We start from the raw sequence: 22,239 nt of genomic DNA, 5'->3' as shown, positions 1-22,239 counted from the left end.
GACACTGAAAACATCCTCTCAAATGGTATTTGGCAAGCCCTGACTTTTGCTCTGTTTGTAGTCGTATCCAGTCAATCCGTTACAGAACTAGGACCTGATCAATATTGCACCAACTGCTCCATTAATCCTCAGTCTCTCTCATCTTTCCAGACTTCTGGTGATCGTTGTTCCTTCAGAGTAGATAATTGATTTTTCTAGATAATAACTGCAGGAGCTTATCATAGCCTTACTTTTCCCTATAAGCCCCCATCAAAGTCAGAAACCTAACTGCATACTATTATTATCATGAAATTATGTTTCAACAAGCATGTCTTGTAAACATTCCTTAAGTCTGTTGTCTCTTTCCTCTGGAAGATAAAGGGTTTGTCTCAGACCTATTCACTGACAGAACATATTAGTGAATAGACTTCTGCTACTTGGGCCTGACTAAATGGTGGCTCGTCTTGTGAAAGAGGAAAATAAAAAATACTGTGAATAACTTGAGAACATTTAAATTGCTACAAATGTTAAAAAGCCATGAACAGTGGTCTTTGCCAGCAGTTTATTGACTCCATACAGCTGAACAAGAATGTTCCCTTTTCTATAATTAAGTTTAAGGGTCAAAGTGAAGTGGTTTAAACATTCTGGTTGTAAACTTTGTCTTTTTACGTGACTTAACTTAGTGATTCTCATAGGACTTACTTTTAAGCCTTTTCTGTCCATCTGTCCGTAATAGATCCAAATAACTTGGTACTGTTTTAAGTGAGGAACTATTGTATCTTGAAACTTACCTCAGTGTAGATAATGCAACACATATTCCTGGTTTCCAGCCATCCTGGTTTATTGAGTAATATAAATTTACTCGCAAATACTCTCAAATTTGTACCAAACCTTGTACTGTGTCCAATTCTGATCTCCACACTAAAGGAAGGTTATGGCAGTGATTGAAAGAGTACACCATAGGCTTGTAAGGATAATACAAGGACTGGCCTATATTTGAGTCAGTAATTGCAAGTTTTACTTCCTATTTGAGGGTTGCCTTATGGGATGTCTCTTACTAGTCTGATTGATAAAAACTCAGATGAGGTGAGTGGGTTTGAATGAAAGATGTCTCTTAATGATAATCCTTACATTTAAGGATTGACTCACTAAGCGCTCCGAGATCCTATCTGCGTGAGGGACTACATAAATACAAATTGTTACATTTCATAGAGCATCTATATTAAAATGTCTCAGGCACTTCACAGTGATTGTGGAGTCCTGTAGCTCAGTGGTGAGAGCACTTGCCTCGCAAGCAAAAGACCTGGGTTGTATTCCTGGCAGGGTTAAATGTTGGGCAAGTTTCCTTACTCCTCCGCCTCTGTTTACCTAGTAGTAAGTAGGAACCCAGTTGTTAGTCGATTGGTGGATCACTTTTCCGGGGATAATAATACCTAAAAAAAAATAATAATTTGGTGACTCAATCCACGACTGTTTGTGGGACACTGCTGTGCGCATTGGTTGCTGCATTTCACCCACAAATGTACAGTCAATTCACTTTACAGTATATTCTGTGAAGCGCTTTGAGATGTCTAGAAGACGTGATAAGGTGCTATATCAAATCCAAGGATTATTATTATTGTAAAGTTTAATGACTGTGTATTCATAGGTAAAGATAGCAACCGATTGACATTCAGTAATATCCCACAAAGAGCCATGAAGAGAATGATCAATTTTATTTGGAGGATGGTTGGATAGGACATGGGGAAAACTCACTTGTATAGTGCCATGGGATCTTTAGACTCCACTTGAACAAGCAGAAAGGACCTTGGCCTTCAGCCTCTCTGTCCCCACCCTCTGGAACTCCATCTCACAGTCCCTCTGCCTTGTTCCCTCCCTTGCCTCCTTCAAGACCCTCCTCTTTGACCGTGCCTTCAGTCACCCTCCTACCCCTACCCTCCCAGCCCTCCACCATTCCTGATCCTAACCATCAGCTCAGGTGCAGATCGCTGACTGTCCGGTGCCTTGGGATGTCCTCCTGACATGAAAGGTGCTATAAAAATGTAATTTGTTGTTCTTGTCATGTGAAGGATGGCATATCTGAAAGATGGGCATGTTTGACAATGTAGTGCTCCCTCATTACTGTACTGGAGTGTCAGGCTAGATTAAGAGCTCAGACTCCTAATCTAGAGCTTGAATCTACAACATTCTGACCTGGAGACAAGAATGCTACCAACAGAGCCTGACTAACAAATTGAAGTATCACCTTGCAATTAGGAGATGAGTGCACAGGAATCTGATGCACTGAACTACCAACATGATGGAACCGTGCTCAAGAACATGGGAAGGGGAGTGTAAGTGACAGCAAATCCTTAAAACCTAATGCGATTAGGTGAAAGATTATTTTCAAGGTTTATCTGAGTTAAAATATGCCCAGAATAGTCAAATATCCACAAACCAATATTTACCACAACTCAACATACAATTTGTGTCATTACTCACCAAAGTCACCATCCAAAGGATACAAGCTATAAGAATGGTCTCATCTGAGATTTACGGCATTGTAGACACCTCTTGTTCAATTGCATTATTCCGATCATAGGAACAACTTTCAAGTACATTTGGAAAGTTAAGCTCAGAGAGGAAATACCATCTTTTGATTTCTGAAGGAGGTAGCAAAAAAGCAATCCTTCGTGGTTCTTAAAGCAGAAGCAATTAAAATTGATTGGTGACAGTGGACACATAATAATAATAATCCTTGCATTTGATATAGCGCTTTTCACATCTTCTAGATGTCTCAAAGCGCTTCACAAAATATACTGTAAAATGAATTGATTGTATATTTGTGGGTGAAATGCAGCAGCCAATCGCACATGGCAGTGTGCAATTGGCTGCCGCGTTTTTGTACTAAAGCGTAGCAGCCCATTTGAGCACAGCAATGTCCCACAAACAAGGATTATTATCCCTGGTAAAGCAATCCATCAATCGATTAACAACCGGGTTTCTACTTACTGCTTGGTAAACAGTGGCGTGTGGTAAGGAAACTTGTCCAACCTATCGCTCTTCCAGGAATCGAACCCAGGTCTCTTGCTTGCGAGGCGAGTCTATACAGGATAATGTCCAGACCTAACCAGGCGAGATGGACAACCCCAACTCCTGAAACAATTTATCTCAAGTAATAATTTTAACCAAACCATACTATTATCTCTGGCTGAGATTTTTGTTCTTCTCTTGAGGGCTAATTGTTATTGATTTTCTTTTGGAAAGAGTTGCAACAGCCAAATATAGATTTCAGGGATCATGGATGTGACAATTAACTTATCGGATGTAAAATTTCAGCCCCGCCATCTTATGACCATAATTGAAGATGATTTTCAAATGCTGTGGATGTTTACAAAAACTCCCTGTTAATTATATTTATGTGTATGAGGGGGGGGAGCGGGGAGAAGAAGAAATCAGATCATACTAACGTTATAACGCAACAAAGTGTTCTACCATTTTGGGACTCTGGAATGAATGAGTGAATGTAGGACACAGTCTTGATATCGGTACAGAAAAAAGTGATGCAAGATCAAAAGAGCAAATTACAACAACAACAACAACAACTTAGATTAATATAGGGCCCTCCACGCCGGACGGCGTCTCAGAGCGCTTCACAGATACGGATCCCAGTGCCGAGCCGGGGGAGGGGGAGAAAGGTGACCAAAGGCGCGGTCGAAGAGAAAGGTCTTCAGCAGAGACCTGAAAATAGGAAGAAAGGGAGCGAGGAGTGGAGGGACTTGAATACAAGGGTGAGGATCTTGAAGTCGATCCTCTCTGGGATAGGCAGCCAGTGCAGTCTGGCAAGGACTGGGGTGATCGGGGAGCGGAGTTTGGTTTGGGTGAGAATGCGGGCAGCAGAGTTTTGAATGATCTGGATTTTATGGATGGTAGTGGATGGGAGACCGACGAGGAGGGCATTAGAATAGTCCAGCCGAGAAGTGACAAAGGCATGGACTAGGGTTTCAGCGGCTTTCAGAGAGAGGTATTGGCGGAGGCAGCCAATGCATCGGAGGTGAAAGAAGGCGATGCTGGTGAGGAACTGGACGTGGGGGTGGAAGAATAATTGGGGGTCGAACCTGACGCCTAGGTTGCGTATGGGTTCAGAGAGTTTTAGGGGGAGGTCGGGTAAGTGGAGGAGGTGAGAGCCATGAGATTTTAGACACTGATGAGAGCCAAAGAGTATGAGACGCGACAAAGTGTTCTACCATTTTGAGACTCTGGAATGAATGAGTGAATGTAGGACACAGTCTTGATATCGGTACAGAAAGAAAGTGATGCAAGATCAAAAGAGCAAATTACCTTTTGTAAAGTTAGTAATATTAATGATAATAATCCTTAGAATTGATATAGCAGCTCATTGGATTGTCAAAACACCTCAAAGCACTTCAAAGGATTTCAAGCGCTCTGGGAAGCTACCCTGTGTGAGGGGCACTATATATAAATGCAAGTTGTTGTAGAGTGTGTTCATTGTGCATTTTGTACTAAAGTGCAGCAGCCCATTTGAGCACAGTAATGTCCCACAAACAACCATAAAGTTAATGAACAATTTATATTGGGGGATTGTTGGCTAGGAAACCGGGAGATATTCCCTTCTAATTTTCTTCTGAAATAGTGTATGTGATCTTTGACCCTTGCCTGAACAGGGAGGCAGGACTCAGTTTCACATCTTATCTGAGGTACATACCACTGACAACCCTGAAGTGTCAACACAACAACAACTTGCATGTATTTAGCGCCTTTCATGTGGGTTAGCATCCCGAAGGGCTTGACAGTCAGCCTGAACTATGAGCTCAAAGTCCTGACATGCAGCTGCATTCCACAATCTTCTGACTCAGAGGCAAAAGTGGGACCAACTGAGCCAGACTGACACCTAAATCTAGTCGTATTTAATAGAGAAAACGAAGAAGGTGTGTGATGGGAAGAAAGTGGTTGGGGTAAGAAATAATCTAACATGTCCAAATAGACACCCTGTCAACATAATAACACTAAGGAGAAAATAAGCAACAGAGCAGCCCAGTGGTTATGATAGGAGCTCAATGATTAGATGCTTGTGGATCTGACCGCCTGCTATAAAGAGTGCCAGGAATATCCCTGGTTCATTCCCTAATTTGTAGTGATCCAGCCAATCACCATGCAGTAAAGTTTCCCAACAGCAATACTTATGCAGCATTTCTTCATTTGTATAGTGCCATTTGACTCTTTTTTGTGTACCAAATTTTCTTTCATTGTTTTTATTGTACTTTTGGTACATATAGAAGTCTATACAGGATTTCAGTGCTTTATTACCTGATTATTTTATTATTTATTATCTTTATTATTTTATTATTATTATTTATTGCCCTTTGCAGCACCTTAAATTCATCTCACAAAACCCAACTAAATTGACCCAATATAATGGTTCTGGGGTTTTCCATCATAACATTATTGAATTCACCAGGAAACCCTGTGAGTATAAAATAAAAAAAATAGATTTGTGCAGAAAATGCTGAAATTTGTTATTAGATCCAGGTTTATCAGAAATATGCCACTCAAGCGATATTGCAATGCAGTAATGTTGCAATGTTCTCTTTAGCAGTGAAGAAGATTAATGAGGCAATAATCTTCAGAGTTCCTTAAATCCCCATTTCTTACCACACCAGTATATCAATCAAGTATTGACAGCAGATCCACATGAGTGCAGAGTGCAGCTTTCTCTGTTAAAGATCTCTTGAGAAAATGGAAAAATACACTACACAAGGTTAAAAAGACAAACTCGCAACATTCCTTTTCCCCCGCCCTTGTAAACTCATGGCTTTCAATAATATATCTTCCCCCAGGAACAGTTGACTGACTACATCAGTGCAAAAATTATAGAACTGCGATAACATGCCAATCGCACTGTGCTGGAGTTACAAAAATGAAAGATGATAAATCACATTTCAAGGCAATTTGTAAAATTTTATATTCCCTTCTCCACAAATAGTACGTGTGCTGCTCCTGCCAATCCAGGTTGGTTTTAAACATTGGGCCACATTTCTCTTTTCTTCAAAATCAATGGAAATGGATGTGAAGATAAATCAACTAGTTGCAGGCAGCTCAAGTCCAGGCTCCTCTCCGCTTTGCCACGCTTTACTCACAGTCGCAAAGGCACAATACACTCTCTCGATTTTTCTTTGTAATATTAATAAAAAATAGAGCGTGCATATTTGTCTCTCACAAAAGCATTAGATTTTCCTCCCAGGGTTTCAACAGTTTGTTGGAAAATCTACAAATCGATCACGAAATGCTAACATTTTCCAATGCTGTCAAGCTGTGGTGAGAATGTGAACCCAATTATTATTTAAAGTGGTCTCCTTACAAAACATTCCTGGAGTTTCTGAAAGATCAGGAGATCATTTTGATCATACCAGAGACATCAAAATATAGACTGTTTTTGGCATTACTTATATTTCCGAAATGCATTGAGAATTGGGTCATTGACCTCAACATTGGTCTCTCCAGAAGAGAGAACACAAAAGGGAGAAACAGGAAGCATTGTAAGCAAGAAAGATACGGTGGCCAGCTTTAATTTACTGAAGAAAATTAATTTTACCAGCAATAGCTATGCACAGAAACTGCAGTATCAATTTTCTAACGATGCTCTTGTCAATTTCTGGTCAATGCCATTAATTCAAACTCAACCAAGCAACAAACTATGCACTGGAACTGATTCCAGTCCATAAATAGATTGTTGAATAATATATGCAAAATAATTATTACAAAAAAGCAATTAGGTAAAATAATTGCTGAAGTTTGAGCAGTGTGCTTTTGCTCTTGATTTTTATATAACTGATGAGAGAGAGATTGCATATTTTTATTGCTGGATTTATCACACATATAGTCAGGTAAACCTTACACAAAATAACTGTATTTCTTTCCCTTTTCTGTCACAAAGCTGTGAGGAGATTTCTTGCAAATTATATTTAGAAAGGTAAGCAATAGGCAGAGTGGGCGAGTGCTATGGAGAGAGAGCAAGTAATAATAATAATAATATTTTATTATTATTATTATAGTGATAAGAAGTGATAAGGAGTGGGTACAAGTGTTATGGACAAGAGGCAAGCAAAATAGATATATTCATGTTAGAAGCTTTAAAGGCACAGTTTATACCAGACAGATGGAATCCCAGTCTAGATAAAACTGTCAGGACTTTGGAGGCTCTTAGGCGGGGTGATGGATAATAATCCTAATATTTCACATGTCACTGTTCACATCAGAAGGGTGTCTCAGAGTATCACAGCATACACTGTAAAGTGCAGTGTCTGTGGCAGCACTCATGTCTCTGAGTCAGAAAGGTCTAGGTTCAAGCCCCACATTGGGACTCATATAGTGTAAGATGACACACTAAAGCAGTGGCTAGGGGGTGTTGCAATGTTGGAGGTGCCGGCCTTCGGATGGGACATTAAAACACGGTCACATCTGCTTGTTCAGGTGAACGTTAAAGATCCCATGGCACTATCTGAAAAGAGAACAGAATTTCACCTGGTGACCTGACCAACAAAACCCCGAATAAAATTGGTCATTTGCTTCATGGCTGTTTGTGAGATATTGCTGTGTGCAGATTGGTTGCCGAGTTCATCTTACAAAATACACACAGCCAATCCACTTTAAACAGTGTATCCTGTGAAGCACTTTAAGACGTCCTATATGAAATGTAACAATCATTATCATTGTTTGTAACAAAGATGATACAATATGGCTTGGGTGAGGATCTGCGTCTGTCTAGTCGAAGTTCCTGTCATCGCTAAATGTAGATATAAAGTCTAATTTGACTTCCTACCTTCCCTTGGAGCAGGGTGGACCAACTGGCGGCCTGCAGGACGCATCTGGCCCGGGGGATTATTTCATCCGGCCTGCAACACAGTTACACTGTGTGGCCAGAGCCCAGGCTTGTTCTGATCCAGCAGGAAAACCGCAGCGTGAGGTGGTGATTAGCATCAGAACCTGTTAATCACTTTCAAACCAGTAACAAGAGTAAGATAGATAGAGAGATACACACACCCACACACAGAGCATAGAGAGACAGATACAGAGACACACACACAACACAGAGACACAGAGAGAGAGATACAGAAACACACATACAAACAGAGAGAGAGCCACAGAACCAAAACAGAGAGAGAGAGCAGTACAGAGACACACACACACACACAAAACACAGAGAGAGAGAGACACCCACACAGACACAAACAGAGATACAGAGATACACACAAACAGATACCGCTTCGCTGGCTGTGTTATAGTTTTAAAATGTTTATGAATTTTTACATTTCCTGTTTAAAGTTTGCATTTAACTAAAATATAGTGAAAATAAATGAAACAGTTATACAATTTAAAACGTAGGATTTCTATATGATTCTTAGGGGTTATGTTTCTGGAAGGGAAACACAAAAATATTGCTTTTTCGGCCCGTGGATATCTTTCAAATCCAACATCCGTTCCTCAGCAGCCAAGGGTTAGACCACCTGGTCTAGAGTACTGCCAAGGCCAGAATAATTGAAACCTGATGGAAATACCGAAGAGGACATAATGAAACCAAATGTTGTTTCAAGTAACACAACTATTCATTTTTTTATATAAATGTGTCTGGTCTGTAATATACTGCCATCCAGGTTCAGGCCATTATTCTCATGCTTACAGTTTCTGTGAAGGTTATTTTAGAAAAGTCTTGTTAGATTTTCACTTTGCCATATTGGTTCTGAATGTGTAGAGTGAGACAGTCTGGTACAGACAGTGTGGTCTGCTGACTGCACAAAAATACAGAACCTTTTTTCATATAAACAAGTGTTCTCTGCAATGATATTCATCATCTTGTCAACCAATGTGCTGTGCATGCTACAAAAACACTTACACCCCCTGCTTGGACTTGTTCCATACCGACCATTGTGGAGGATGCCCACATTTGTGGACACACCAATGACCTAGAATAATTGGATGTCAGAAACTTTACATACAGAAATCAAAGTGTTTTCATAGACAATTGCCAATTCAATAGTTGTTCCTAGGAACAATCAAACTGTGTGTGTGTGTGTTTAATCCACTTTCACAATGCACTCCTGCAAGTTATCGTCCATTTTTCGATAGAGCTTTGAGATGTTTAGATGGAAGGTGCTGTAAGTGCACATTGTTGTTAAAGATTCATAGATGTGAAGACACTGTCTCCACATGTTGCTTTCAGACATTTAGTCATTTAGTTCAGACATGGAGTCCTGTAGCTCAGTGGTTAGAGTATTCGCCTCACAAGCGAGAGATGTGGGTTCGATTCCCGGCAGGGTGAAACGTTGTGCAAGTTTCCTTGCTCCACACGTCTCTGTTTACCTAGCAGTAAGTAGGAACCCCGTTGTGAGTTGTTTGGCGGATTGCTTTGCTGGGGATAATAACTTCTTCAAAGGAAAAAAATGGTCACTCATTCCACGACTGTTTGTGGGACACTGCTATGCACAATTGTCTACCCTGTTTTGCCCACAAAATATACAGTCAATTTACTTTACAGTATATTCTGTGATGTGCCTTGAGACGTCTCAAAGACGTGATAAGGTGCTATATCAAATGCAAGGATTATTATTTAAACCCTTGCCCATAATTTCGGGGTTCTGTTTGTGTGGTTCATGCTTTTACATTTGACATCTTCTGTATTTAATATTCATCAAACTAAGTTTCCTACCATGACTGACTGAAACCACTGATTGCCCTCTTGCTTGCAAATGAGGCCATCAGGCAAAAGCACCCACACCGATGTCTGTTGATTTTGCAAAGGACAGGTTAAAATCTGCACTAAGATGGATGCAAATGTTTCTCATTCTCGTAACACATTTAGCTCCAGGGTATAATGAAACTGAGTGATTGCAGATTTCAGACTACAATAGGTAAACTATTCCTGCTTGAGTTACAGAAGTGACCTTGAGTGTACAATGGCATTTAACCTTCCGCTCAAGGCATCACATCACGCTGTCAGTTACTTTATAAACTTTGGGTCAGTAATATAATCATCTATGCCCCTCAATCGCAGTCAATATTTATATAAAACAGTTACAAATAAAATTTATGAAGCCGACTAGAAAATAGTAAACGTCTCAGTTCACCTGCATTCTCTTATTGGTTCACCATGAATGTTTGCACAGAATCCAGAGGTGGAGGATATCACTCAGCCCATCAAGTGTGATTTCTGCAACAAGGCCACTCTTTCAAATATGCTTGCATCTTTGGCATTCCACCTCAGCCTCAGTGTAATTTCAAAAAATAATAAAAAACAAATTTACATCTTGCAGAGGCTTTCATGACAGGAGGATTGACCCAAAATGCTTAACTTTACTGACTGGGCACCTGAGCTGGGGGTGGGAGCAAGTGAGGGGTGGAGAAGATGACTGAAAGAGTGGGCAAAGAACTAGGTCTTCAGATGCATCTTGAATAAAGTGAGGGCGGTAGGGAGAGGATTGAAAGGACTCCGGGATGGAGTTCCAGAGAGTGGGGCAGAAAGGCTGAAAGTCTGCCCACTAATGGTGGCCAGGTAGGACAGAGGATACAAAACAGGCCTGTGCTAACTGAGCGAACGGTTTCTGGTAAATCTCTTCTGCACCCTCCCCAAGGCCCTGACATCCTTCGTAAAGTGTGGTGCCTAGAATTGAATATGATACTCCAGCTGAGGCCTAACCAGCAATTTGTAAAGGTTCAACACAACTTCTGTGCTTGTATACTCTATGCCTCTATTTATAAAATCATTAGGCCTAAAGATGTCTAAAGGCATTTTGCATCATAAGCAAAGGAATTGCAAAACTGCCACGGGGCAGCAGTGTCACTAAGGAAAATTATTTATTAAAGAGGAAACAGAAGATGGGCAGCAAATTCTCAGTTAAAAGGAGTTGAACAGCTAACAGATCTCCTCCTCCTTCTCCAGCAGTCACTCATCACGAGGCTGAGGAAACAATTGTGGCAATGGGAATTCCTACAACTGCTAAGTGCGAGACTAGACAATTGAGAAGAAAGAAACAGATGTGATGGTGCAGGCAAACACATTCTTTCAAGATCATTCTACTCAGACTTTGAGGGATTTCGAGCTCCAGGTGTGAAGTGAAACCCAATAAATGATCATCTCTTGTGAAAGGAAACCATCTTCTTCCTTTCAGTAGCTGAAATGAGGTCATGGAGAAATGGAACACAGAGAGAGGTAAGAGGTAAGGACGGAATGCACAGAAACCAGAGGAGAATACCAGCTACCAGCTACCACCCGCTACCAGCAGGTGGAGGGAAAGGCAACAGTGCTCATTTTGCCATGAGCAAAGAGATGGAACTTAGAGGTTACAGCAAATGGGCAGCAAAGTCTCAGGTAAAAGGAGTTCAACCGCCTCCCCCTACCAGCAGTGATTACAGTGGTTGCTGCCTCGCAAGCAAGAGGACCTGGGTTTGATTCCCAGCAGGGCAAAATGTTGGGCAAGTTTCCTGACTCCACACATGTCTGTCTGCCGAGCAATAAGTAGGAACCCGGTTGTTAGTTGATTGGCGGATTGCTTTTCCGGGAGTAATAATTCCTTTAAAAAATTCACTTTACAGTATATTCTGTGAAGCGCTTTGAGACATCTTGAGACGTGATAAGGTGCTGTATCAAATGCAACAATAACAACAACAACACAACAACAACAACAACAACAAGATTCCATTTATAAAGCGCCTTTCACGTCAGGAGGACGTCCCAAGGCGCTGCACAGTTGGGTCATGACCCGAGCATTGGGGGGAAATGGTCAGGGTGAGGGGAGAAAAGGGAGGGAGGGAGCGAGGAGGGGGGAAATGGTCAGGGTGACGGGAGGGAAGGGAGGGAGCGAGGAGGGGAAAGAGAGTCGAGAGGGGAGCTGAAGGCACGGTCAAAGAGAAAGGTTTTGAGACCGGCCTTGAAGGAGGAAAGGGAGGAAGCAAGGCGAAGGCACTGGGGGATGGAGTTCCAGAGCCTCGGGGCTGAGAGGCTGAAGGCCCGACCACCGATGGTAGGGCGGTTGGGGCGGGGGACGTGGAGCAGACCAGAGCCAGAGGAACGGAGGGTACGGGCAGGTAGGTAGGGGGATAGTAGGTAGGTTGGAGAGGTAGGAGGGAGCAAGGCCGTGAATGGCCTTGTAGGTGAGGATGAGGATCTTGAAATCAATCCTCTGGGAGATGGGGAGCCAGTGGAGGCGAGCGAGGGTCGGAGTGATGTGGTCCCGAAGCTTGGTGCGGGACAGTACACGAGCTGCAGAGTTCTGAATGACCTGCAGCTTGTGAAGGGAGGTGGCGGGAAGGCCGGCGAGGAGAGAGTTCCCATAGTCCAGCCTTGAGGTGACAAAGGCGTGGACCAGGGTTTTAGCAGCGTGAGGGGTGAGGTAGTGCCGTAGTCTGGCGATGTTCCGGAGGTGATGGAAGGCGGTGCCAGTTGTGGTGCGGATGTGAGGGAGAAAGGACAGCTCAGGGTCGAACAAAACGCCGAGGTTCCTGACTGGCTTTGAGAGGTGGAGAGTGCAAGGATTATTATTATTATAGAGATGAGGAGTATTGTGATGGTAGATCACAGCTAATCCATATCAAATCATGTTGGAACTAACCACTTCTCCACACATGTTACAGGTATGTTGCTGTCCCAGGAACAGGAGGAGGCCATTCAGCCCATTAAGCCTGGGTTTCTCCAGGTTTGAAAAATAGCAGATATTTTAATCCAATTTCCTTCCCTTTTCTCAAATAAGTCTCTTACTTCCAAGTATCTATCACCTCCTTTTAATCATCAAAAAATAATTCTGCTTTTATAACCTTCCTCATTTCCACAGCCCTCGGTGTGAATGAATGTTTTTTTGATCTCATTTCAAAACAGTCTAGCTCTCATTTAGAAATGATATCACCTTGTTTTTCTGTCCTTCTAATGGAGAGAAGCAATCTCTACCACCTGGATGCTCATTATTTTAAACACCTCAATCAATTCACTCTTTGACCTCCTCAAGTCCATGGAATATAACCCAAATCTACCTAGCCTTTCACCATAGCTAAAACCCTCCATCCCAGGTATTAAATTCAATAAATTGTTACTAAAACCAATCCTTCCTAAGACTGCATGCACAAACATTGAATGTAATACTACTACTACTAATATTAATAATAATCCTTCCATTGATCACGTCTTTGAGACGTCTCAAAGCTCTTCACAGAATATCCTGTAAAGTGAATTGACAGTAATTCTTGTGGGCAAAACACAGCAGCAGCATCCTACAAACAATCGTGGATTGTAGTGACCAATTTACTATTTTTTTTAATCAATTATTACGTTCGGAATAGCAATCAAACAATTGACCAACAACCGGATTCCTACTTGCTGGAAATGGAGGCGTTTGGAGTAAAGAAGCTTTCCTCAACATTTTGCCTGCTGGGAATTGAACCCAAGTGGTGCCTTTCAGTCGCTTGCGAGGCGAATGCTCTAACCACTAAACTACAGGACTCCAGTTACTCTGCTTACTTACTCTTACCCTCCACTTACACCACTAGCTACATATTCTGAATGAGGTCTTTATAATTGTTTTATATCACTGGACTGCATTTCTTTCTTTGCAGGGAACAAAAGCAGTTCTAAATTTGTAACTAGTAATAAGACAAGATTAAAAAATAACCAAAAACTGCCCTTCCTAGCAGGGGTTTCACTCAAATGCTCTCTAGGAAATAATCCCTTAATTTACAGTCATAAATAAGTCAATCAAGAGTACACTTTGATCAAGGATATTACAGCAAAGAAGGAACCATTCAACTCATTGAGCCTGTGTTGGTGCTTGCTGCTCCATTGGAGCCATCTACCCTAATGAAGAACAATATTTGGCTATTAGGAAGACTGCTCAACAATTCATATCACATTCAAGCGATAAGCTTTGACAAGCCCTAACAGCCATCAAACACTGGACATACAGAGGAAAGTGACAGTGGCGGAACATTGTGACAGGTAACACAAAACAATTTGGCACATGGAAATGAGAAGAAAAGAACCTTTTTTGACATGCCACAAAGTGAACATTTAAGGTCAATGGCAGACATCTAGCTAAGATAACTCAGGCAATACCCTATTCAAAAGTTACAATTACATTAAACAAAAATCACAGACAGTAAGAACAAATAATTATGTTAGCCAAGCCATAGGAAGACGAATATAAGATAAACTGTCTAATCAAGGCTATTGTTCCAGGCACGAATTCTGCCCCAGGAATTGTAAAGCTTCCTTTTTTCTAGGTTGCTACTCACATAATTATCATAACTTTAAATTAAAAAAAACAAAATTTTAGTTCCCCTTTTGAATGGGCTGATTTCAATGCAGTTTTGTTGTCTTACACTGGGAAAACTCTTAAAAGAAAACACAGGGAAATAGTTTCAGATGATTTAGCTGCCAGTTGGCTTGGTTAAAATAAACATAAAGAAGTATTTGTATAAAACCTTGGTTCGACCATGTTTTAAATAGAGTGTCCTATTCTGGTCACAACACTACAAGAAGGATAGAGCAGTGATAGAAAGACTACAGCAAAATGTAATTCCTGGTGCCTTTCAGTCCTCTTTATTACAATTCTTACTACGAATAAAAATAATTGCATTTGATATTGCATCTTATATTGTCAAAATGTGTGTTTCACAAGATTGCTAGTAAAGTGTAGTTACTCTGTATTTGTAGGTGAATGCAGCAACCAATTTGTGCATATCAATTCTCACAAATAACCGTGATCTGAATGATTGATTTTATTTGGGAGCTTGTTGGTTAGGATGCCGGGCTTTTCTTTTTCCATCTTTTCTCAAATAGTGCCTTGGAATCTTTAAAGTCCACCTGAATAGGTAGAAAGGAACTTGATTTAGTGTCTCATCTGAAGGGTGGCATCTCTGACAATTCAGTGCCCTCCAAGCATCGCTCTGGAGTGTCAGCCTAGACTATGAGCTCAGTGTTCTAGTGTAGGGCTTGAACCTGACTCAACAACAAAAGTGCTACTAATTGAGTCAGGTTGACACCTTTATTACCTTCCCTATAGGGGGAGGAGGCTGAAACCACCTCAAGTTCAACAGTTCGGCTTGCCTCTGGGTATGTTGAACATTCTGGCCCATTAAGTAATACAGTGCTTTATCACGTCATTAAGCGCTTCACTGAATATAATAACAATAATGCTTGCATTTGATATAGCGTATTATCATGTCTTCGAGATGTATCAAAGCGCTTCACAGAGTATACTGTAAAGAGAATTGACTGTATATTTTGCGGGCAAAACGCGGTTGCCAATTGGGCACAGCAGTGTCCCACAAACAATCGTAGGATTTATTTAAGAGACTTTAAGGGATTATTACCCTGGAAAAGCGATCCGCCAATTGATTAACAACCGGGTTCCAACTTACCGCTAGGTAAGCAGAGGCATGTGGAATAAGGAAACTTGTCCAACGGTTTGCCCTGCCCGGGAATCAAACCTAAGTCTCTCGCTTTTGAGGCGAGTGCTCTAACCACTGAGCTACAGGACTCCTATGTATATATATGACATGAGCGGCTCAGAGTTCAGTGCCTCAGGCTGCCTTGGCTTGACTGTTGGACACCAGTAATGAAATCACAGGTCACAGCCAACTGGTAACTAGCCAACAAGAAAACAGACAGGCCACTATTGAGGCAGCTCCCTTTAACAACTGCATGTTGGCAGTTGGTGACACTGAACTTTCTGCACTGTGATGGATAAAGATAAAGATAAAGATGTGAATATCTCTCATGCAAACAAAAAACATGATCGAATTCGAAATTTCGAGTCAGACAAAATAAAGCACGACCACAAGCACATCGTTTGTAAACTGTGCAGAGCTTTTTGTGCTCAGTGGGTTGCTTATTTTCACAATTTTAACAAAGTAAGGCTTAAAGATCAAATATGAACAGAAAACCATGGGAATATCGTTTGATATCCATACATTTGGCTGCTGAGTTCGCCCTCAAAATACAGTACACCATGAGTCTATAATCGGAGCGAAGACCAATGTTCCATGTTGCTTTGTTTTATTTCCAGAAGGCAGAAGACAAAGGCCAAGAGACAGACACAGTTTATGAAATACATGATCAAAACACTCTGTTGCTTAGTTAAAGGGCTTGGTGCTGTGCGAAGAATGGTCAAATGTTGACAAGGGAGATACCTGGGGATGTATCGGTCTTTCTCAATTGCCTTGTATTGTTATAGTTTATGCTCCAATAGTTCTAGTCTAATGAAACCTGGGAGATATCATGGAATTCTACCCCACCGACATGCCCCCCACCACACCCCGACATGGTGAGTGAAGGACATTGTCCAAGCTCCAATGCCAATCACTGGCTGACACAGAGCAAAGATTTTATTTGCAATATTTCAATTTTTTCTGGGACACTGGTATATTCTGGTATATGTTCTGGTATATTCTGTGAAATGCTTTGAGCCATCTCAAAGACATGATAAGGGGCTATATCAAATACAAGGATTATTACTATTTATTATTATAATTAGAACCTACTCCTATTGTCTGAGAGATCTCAGGATTTTAGTTCTACCAGAAAACCTTCACGTAAGTCCTAGTACAAATCTTTTCATTACTATGTTTTTCTCTCTCTTTTACTGAAAGAGGAGAGAAAAAAAATAGCAATAAAACTATTTTCCAAGTGTGGGCTAAGATAATGAGAGTCTACAGGTTATTCAATTGATAAAGTTGTGTGCCATGTGTGACCACATCTGCATTTTTGGTGATGTGGGCAAGATGCATGGCAATAAGATGATTCTAGAGATGAAGGGTTTCAGTTATGATCTTTTCGGTTTTGGTCGTCTGGGTGTGCGGAAACCCATCATAATAATCCAAGGCACATGCGGAAACCCATCACCATGCTTAAGAGTATCCATTTCAAACAGAGTTCCACATATGTATACTATCTAATTAATTCAAGATCCTCATCCTCACCTACAAGGCCATTCACGGCCTTGCTCCCTCCTACCTCTCCGACCTACTATCCCCCTACTTACCTGCCCGTACCCTCCGTTCCTCTGGCTCCGGTCTGCTCCACATCCCCCACCTCAACCGACCTACCATCGGTGGCCGGGCCTTCAGCCTCTCAGCCCCAAGGCTCTGGAACTCTATCCTCCAGTGCCTTCGCCGCCTCCTCCCTTTCCTCCTTCAAGGCTGGTCTCAAGACCTTTCTCTTCAACGGTACCTTCAGCTCCCCTCTCGACTCTCTACCCCCTCCTCGCTCCCTCCCGTCCCTCTCCTCACCCTGACCATTTCCCCCCTGCTCGGGTCCCGTCCCAATTGTCCAGTGCCTTGGGACGTCCTCCCGACGTGAAAGGCGCTCTATAAATGAAATCTTGTTGTTGTTGTTGTATCTAGTCATGAAAATTTCCCTTTGTATGTTTGGGGAGGACATGTTTACGGGTCTATTGGGAGAGAAATTGGGAGTAGGATTAATTTGGATAGCTCTTTCATGGACATAGACTCAATGGGCCGAATGGCCTCCTTCTGTGCTATATATTTCTATGATTCTATGATTCTAATGGAATACGTACTCTTGTCCTGTAAGAATGCACTCTGTTTACCTTCTAATCCCCAAAAGCATTAGGCACAGGATTACAAGAACCAAGTTCTGCAAATCCTCTTCACACACCATTTTACACATTCGATTTGGCTCCATTATACAGCACCCCCACCCCCCACCACACACACACACATCGACAAACACAGTCTTTTCTGATGTCTTGATTAAGGTTAGGCACAGCTCAGTACCTACAGATAATCCAATCAATTCTTTATAATGGAGTTTCTCATCATATCATGGCTGTTTGTGGGATATTACAGCATTTAAAATTGCTGTTACATCCCCCAACAAAACGTACGCTTTTAAGTAAATTCTGTAAAGTGTCCGCCCAATGTGAAAGACACTAAAGCCAATGCGCCTTATCACATCTTCGAGACGTCTCAAAGCTCTTCATAGCATACAATGTAAAGTGAATTGACTGTATATTTTGTGGGAGAAACGCGGCAGCCAATTGTGCACAGCAGTATCCCACAAACAGTCGTGGATTGAGTGACCAAATTATTATTATTATCATTATTTTTTGTTGAAGGAATTATTGCCCCCGGAAAAACAATCCTCCAAACAGTTCCTACCTACTGCTAGGTAAACTGGTGTGTGGAGTAATGACACTTGCCCAACGTTTCGTCCTGCCAGGAATCAAACCCAGGTGATCTCGCTTGCGCGGTGAGTGCTCTCACCACTGAGCTACAAGACTTCCTCAGATGGATCAGCAGGTAAAGAACTATTGAGAGAAGTTTGGAGGCGTTACCTCAATGGTAAAAACAGTTAGATCTAATTTATAATCCTTCCATTTGATATCGCACTGATTATCCAAATGTCTCAAATTGCTTCACAGAGATTTACTGAAAGTGTAGTCACTGCATTTTTAGGCAGCCAATGTTTGTACAGCTATTACCCTCAAACAGCCATAAAATAAGCAAATTGCAAGCTACACAAATTGATTTCTAAACAGCTAATCTTGCAGTTGTGTCTAATGCTGACCTGCTGGAACTCCACCCAAACTCTGATCTCCTGCCAGAAGCTGGAAACCTCAGCTTTGGTCACAAACTGACTTCAAGGAGGTTTAGCCTGCGATCAATTTTCACTACCAACAAACCACTCCACCCCACCCACACCATGGCCATCAACCTCACCACTAACAACTTGCACGTATAAGTTTTTAGTGTCTTTCAAGTCGGGAGAATGTCTCAAGGCGGATATACTGTAACGCTGGCACGTTCACCTACAGATAACTCAACTGTGTTCAAAAATATCTCACAATATTCATGAAACAAATGACCAATTTTATTGGAGATATTTTTGTCCAGGACACCGGGAGAAACTCACCTCACTTTTTGAACAGTGCCACGGGATCTTTAGCATCCACCTGAAAAAGCATCACCCCCAACAATGCCGCACACCCCTTTGGAGTTTCAGTTTAAATGATATGAGTTCTAAGTCCCAATGTGGGGTTTGAACCCAGAACCTTCTGACTCAAAGGCGCGAGTGCTACCAACTGAAGCCGGCTGGAGTAACTGAGAGACGTATTACACAGATGCTGATTTCTACCAGCTATTCTTATGCAAATGCATAATGATTTTTCAGTTAGATGCCAAAGGTTAAAGAACAGCATGATTCAGTGTGAGCCTCAACTCCACAACCCAGCGGTTTCAAATGCCGATAAAGAGCACGGCACTTTCTGCCGCTAAACGAATTAAACTCTCACCTCAGGGGACACTTTTTGACTGTAACATCTTTTAGCAAATGTTCCAGTTACAACATGAGATTTCTGCATGAACAGATTGCAGCCTACTTTCACAAGCAACTCCAGCTGTTATTTACCCAGGTTCTTCTGAACACCTCAAGGTGCAGATATTAAAAAATATTTCTCCCTCCACCTTCGCACAAGCAATCTGCTCGTGTTCAATGCCTTGGACAAAAGAAAAAATCAGTAAACATCAGAAAATATTACAAGTCTGGAAGGAGCTACAATTTTTGTTTATTTATAAACTGAAAATAATATGAATAATCCTTGCATTTGGTATAGTGCCTTTCATGTCACAGGGATGCCTCAAAGGACTTCACAGGACATTCTGCAAAAACTGCATTTCTGTGGGCGAAAGCTTTGTTGAAAGTAGCATAACATTACTCGTGTACATTAAAAATCTGAACAAATGGTCAAGTCCATTTGTTTGATTGAGAATATAGCCAAAGTGCCCCTTTCAGCATAGAGATACAAAAAACAGCATTTTAGTTTTCAGGTGAGCTGTTTTCTGCCCCCTTCTGCCTTACAAATTGAATTGCTCCACATCCTAGCTCATCTACTCTTAAAACAGTGGCAGTGTCACATCATTAAGGAATAGATGGAGCAGGTAGAGTTCCAGGAATAGCTTGCTTGTAAAGACCATGTTGCCATGGCATGTTCATCCCTGGGGGAAACTTATACTGCAGTGGATAACTTAACTCAAAATACTTTTGTGCAGAATTATGTCAATGAGGGTGCAGGGGTGGTGAGGCAGAATCCTTTGCCTGGTTAACTAAAATCTGTTAAGTGACATGTAAAAGTGTTTGCTGGAGTAAAGAGGCTACATTGAAGTGAACATCGAAATCATAGACCATACAGTATGCAAACAGTACATTCGGTCCAACTAATATGTGCTGTTGTTTGCATGAGCAAACAAACAAAAGAAATCCTTCCTAATGCTGCTCTCACACTCTTCTCTCTCATTTATCTTTTTTTTGTTGGTTTATAAACTCCCTGATGCCGTGAAATAAATGACACCCAAGTGTGTCGTTTTTCCATGTATACTTAAAGTCATGTGCCCACAGGCAGTTCTACCTCTCCCTGCAAAGAGGTAAAACTATGACAGAGATCTTTTCCAGACGGGCACTTCCCATTTTAAAAGTGAGTAGGATTTTAGAATCAGCAAATGTGACTTGTAAGCATTAATTATGTTTAAAAGAAAGGACAGTTCCCACAGTGAATAGGAACACATCTATTAAGCGCAATTTTAAGCAGTTGTACGATCGATCTTGACTAGGCTGACTAGGGGCTGTGTTGATATGAAAGTTACTATGATCAGTTCAACTGACCAGAAACATCTGAAATTGTCCTATCCATAATGGTGCAGTGAATTGCACTGGTCCTGAAACGTTCGACCCCAAGTGGTGTCAGCAGCAACTTTCTCAACCTCTATTCACAGGGTGGGGGCAGAGAGATAGAGTTGGATGTCATCCGCATTGATGTGGAAGTTGACCCTATGTCTGCAAATGATGTCACCAAGTGGGAGCATGTTTTCTGCAGTGAATTGGGCAGTATTAATTCAGCATAAGTGTGGCAAACCTTCATGTGCTGCTCTGATGGGAAATCCTATTCCTGTAATGTAAATTGTGAAGAATTCACACTTAATGAAGAGAGCAGAATGGTTCATTTACTACTATTTGAAAACATTGGGCTTTACCCATAAGTCCATTTAGATCAGTTCCATATTTTTTTATACCAATTTCAGCCTTTAATAATAATAATAATAATAATCCTTGCATTTGATATAGCGCTTTTCAGGTCTTCTAGACGTCCCAAAGCGCTTCACAGAATATACTGTAAAGTGAATTGACTGTATATTTGTGGGCGAACGCGGCAGTCAATTGCACACAGCAATGTCCCACAAACAGTCGTGGATTGAAAATGACCAATTTATTATTGTTTTGTTTTTGGAGGGATTATTATTAGGCATGTGGAGTAAGGAAATTTGCCCAAGGTTTCGCCCTGCCTTTCTGCATCTACCCAGAATCCTTTCGCCTCACCCCCACTCCCTTGACTCCTTCAAGACCTGTCTTAAGAACTTCCTCTTTTATCGTCCCTTCAGTCATCCTCCCATCCCCACGTCTTTGCCACTCCTCTTCATCCTGACCCCTAGCTCGGGTGCAAACTCTTGACTATCCAGCATTGTGGGACGTCCTCATGGCATGAAAGACGTTATATGAATGTAAATTGTTGTTGTTTCTTTAGTGTCGTTACAATAGGTAACAGCTTGAATTGTCAACTCCTATTCCCCTCCTGATCTCTACTTTAAGGGACTGTGTGTCCAAAAATGAAAACCCAAGTACTTTCCCAGTATTCACATCCAGTTCAAGCATTCCCTACCGTTACCTGGCTCTGTGATAGGCAGACCACTGAAATGGATGAGAATTTCACACCCACAACAACCTCCTTCAAACAACAATGATGCATAATCACAATACCCGCTGGACATGGGAACCTAAAGCCATTAGCAAGTCTCGCCATATCCACACTCCGAATAGATTTCAGCATTTTATCCTTTCACTTATCACGCAGACAGCTTATTATTCAGGCCCCAGACAAAGCAGTTTCTTCTGATCTCCAGTCAGAACAAGCAAGAAATTGCATCCATGATCACAGCGCAATGACCTTTCCCCTGACTCCAACCAAAGTTAATGGGAGAAATGGGTCACTGACTCAGCCTCACCTTGATCTCACACTGCTTTTCAGTATTAAATAACAACATTTAAGAAACAGGTTTAAATTGGACGTTTTCGTCACCTACCTGTTAGTGCAGAGGCACTCACTGTTGTATGCAATTCTTCTGAAGAAATTCACTTGGGAGCGCCTGGTTAAGGTATTCTGTTTGCCTAAGGTGTAAGAGATGAGAAGGTTATCAGCGAACTCTTAAGCA

The sequence above is a fragment of the Callorhinchus milii genome, unplaced genomic scaffold (genome assembly GCF_018977255.1).
Source record: "Callorhinchus milii isolate IMCB2004 unplaced genomic scaffold, IMCB_Cmil_1.0 Scaffold1, whole genome shotgun sequence".
Classification (NCBI taxonomy): domain Eukaryota; kingdom Metazoa; phylum Chordata; class Chondrichthyes; order Chimaeriformes; family Callorhinchidae; genus Callorhinchus; species Callorhinchus milii.
Note: the sequence above shows the minus strand (reverse complement) of the source record.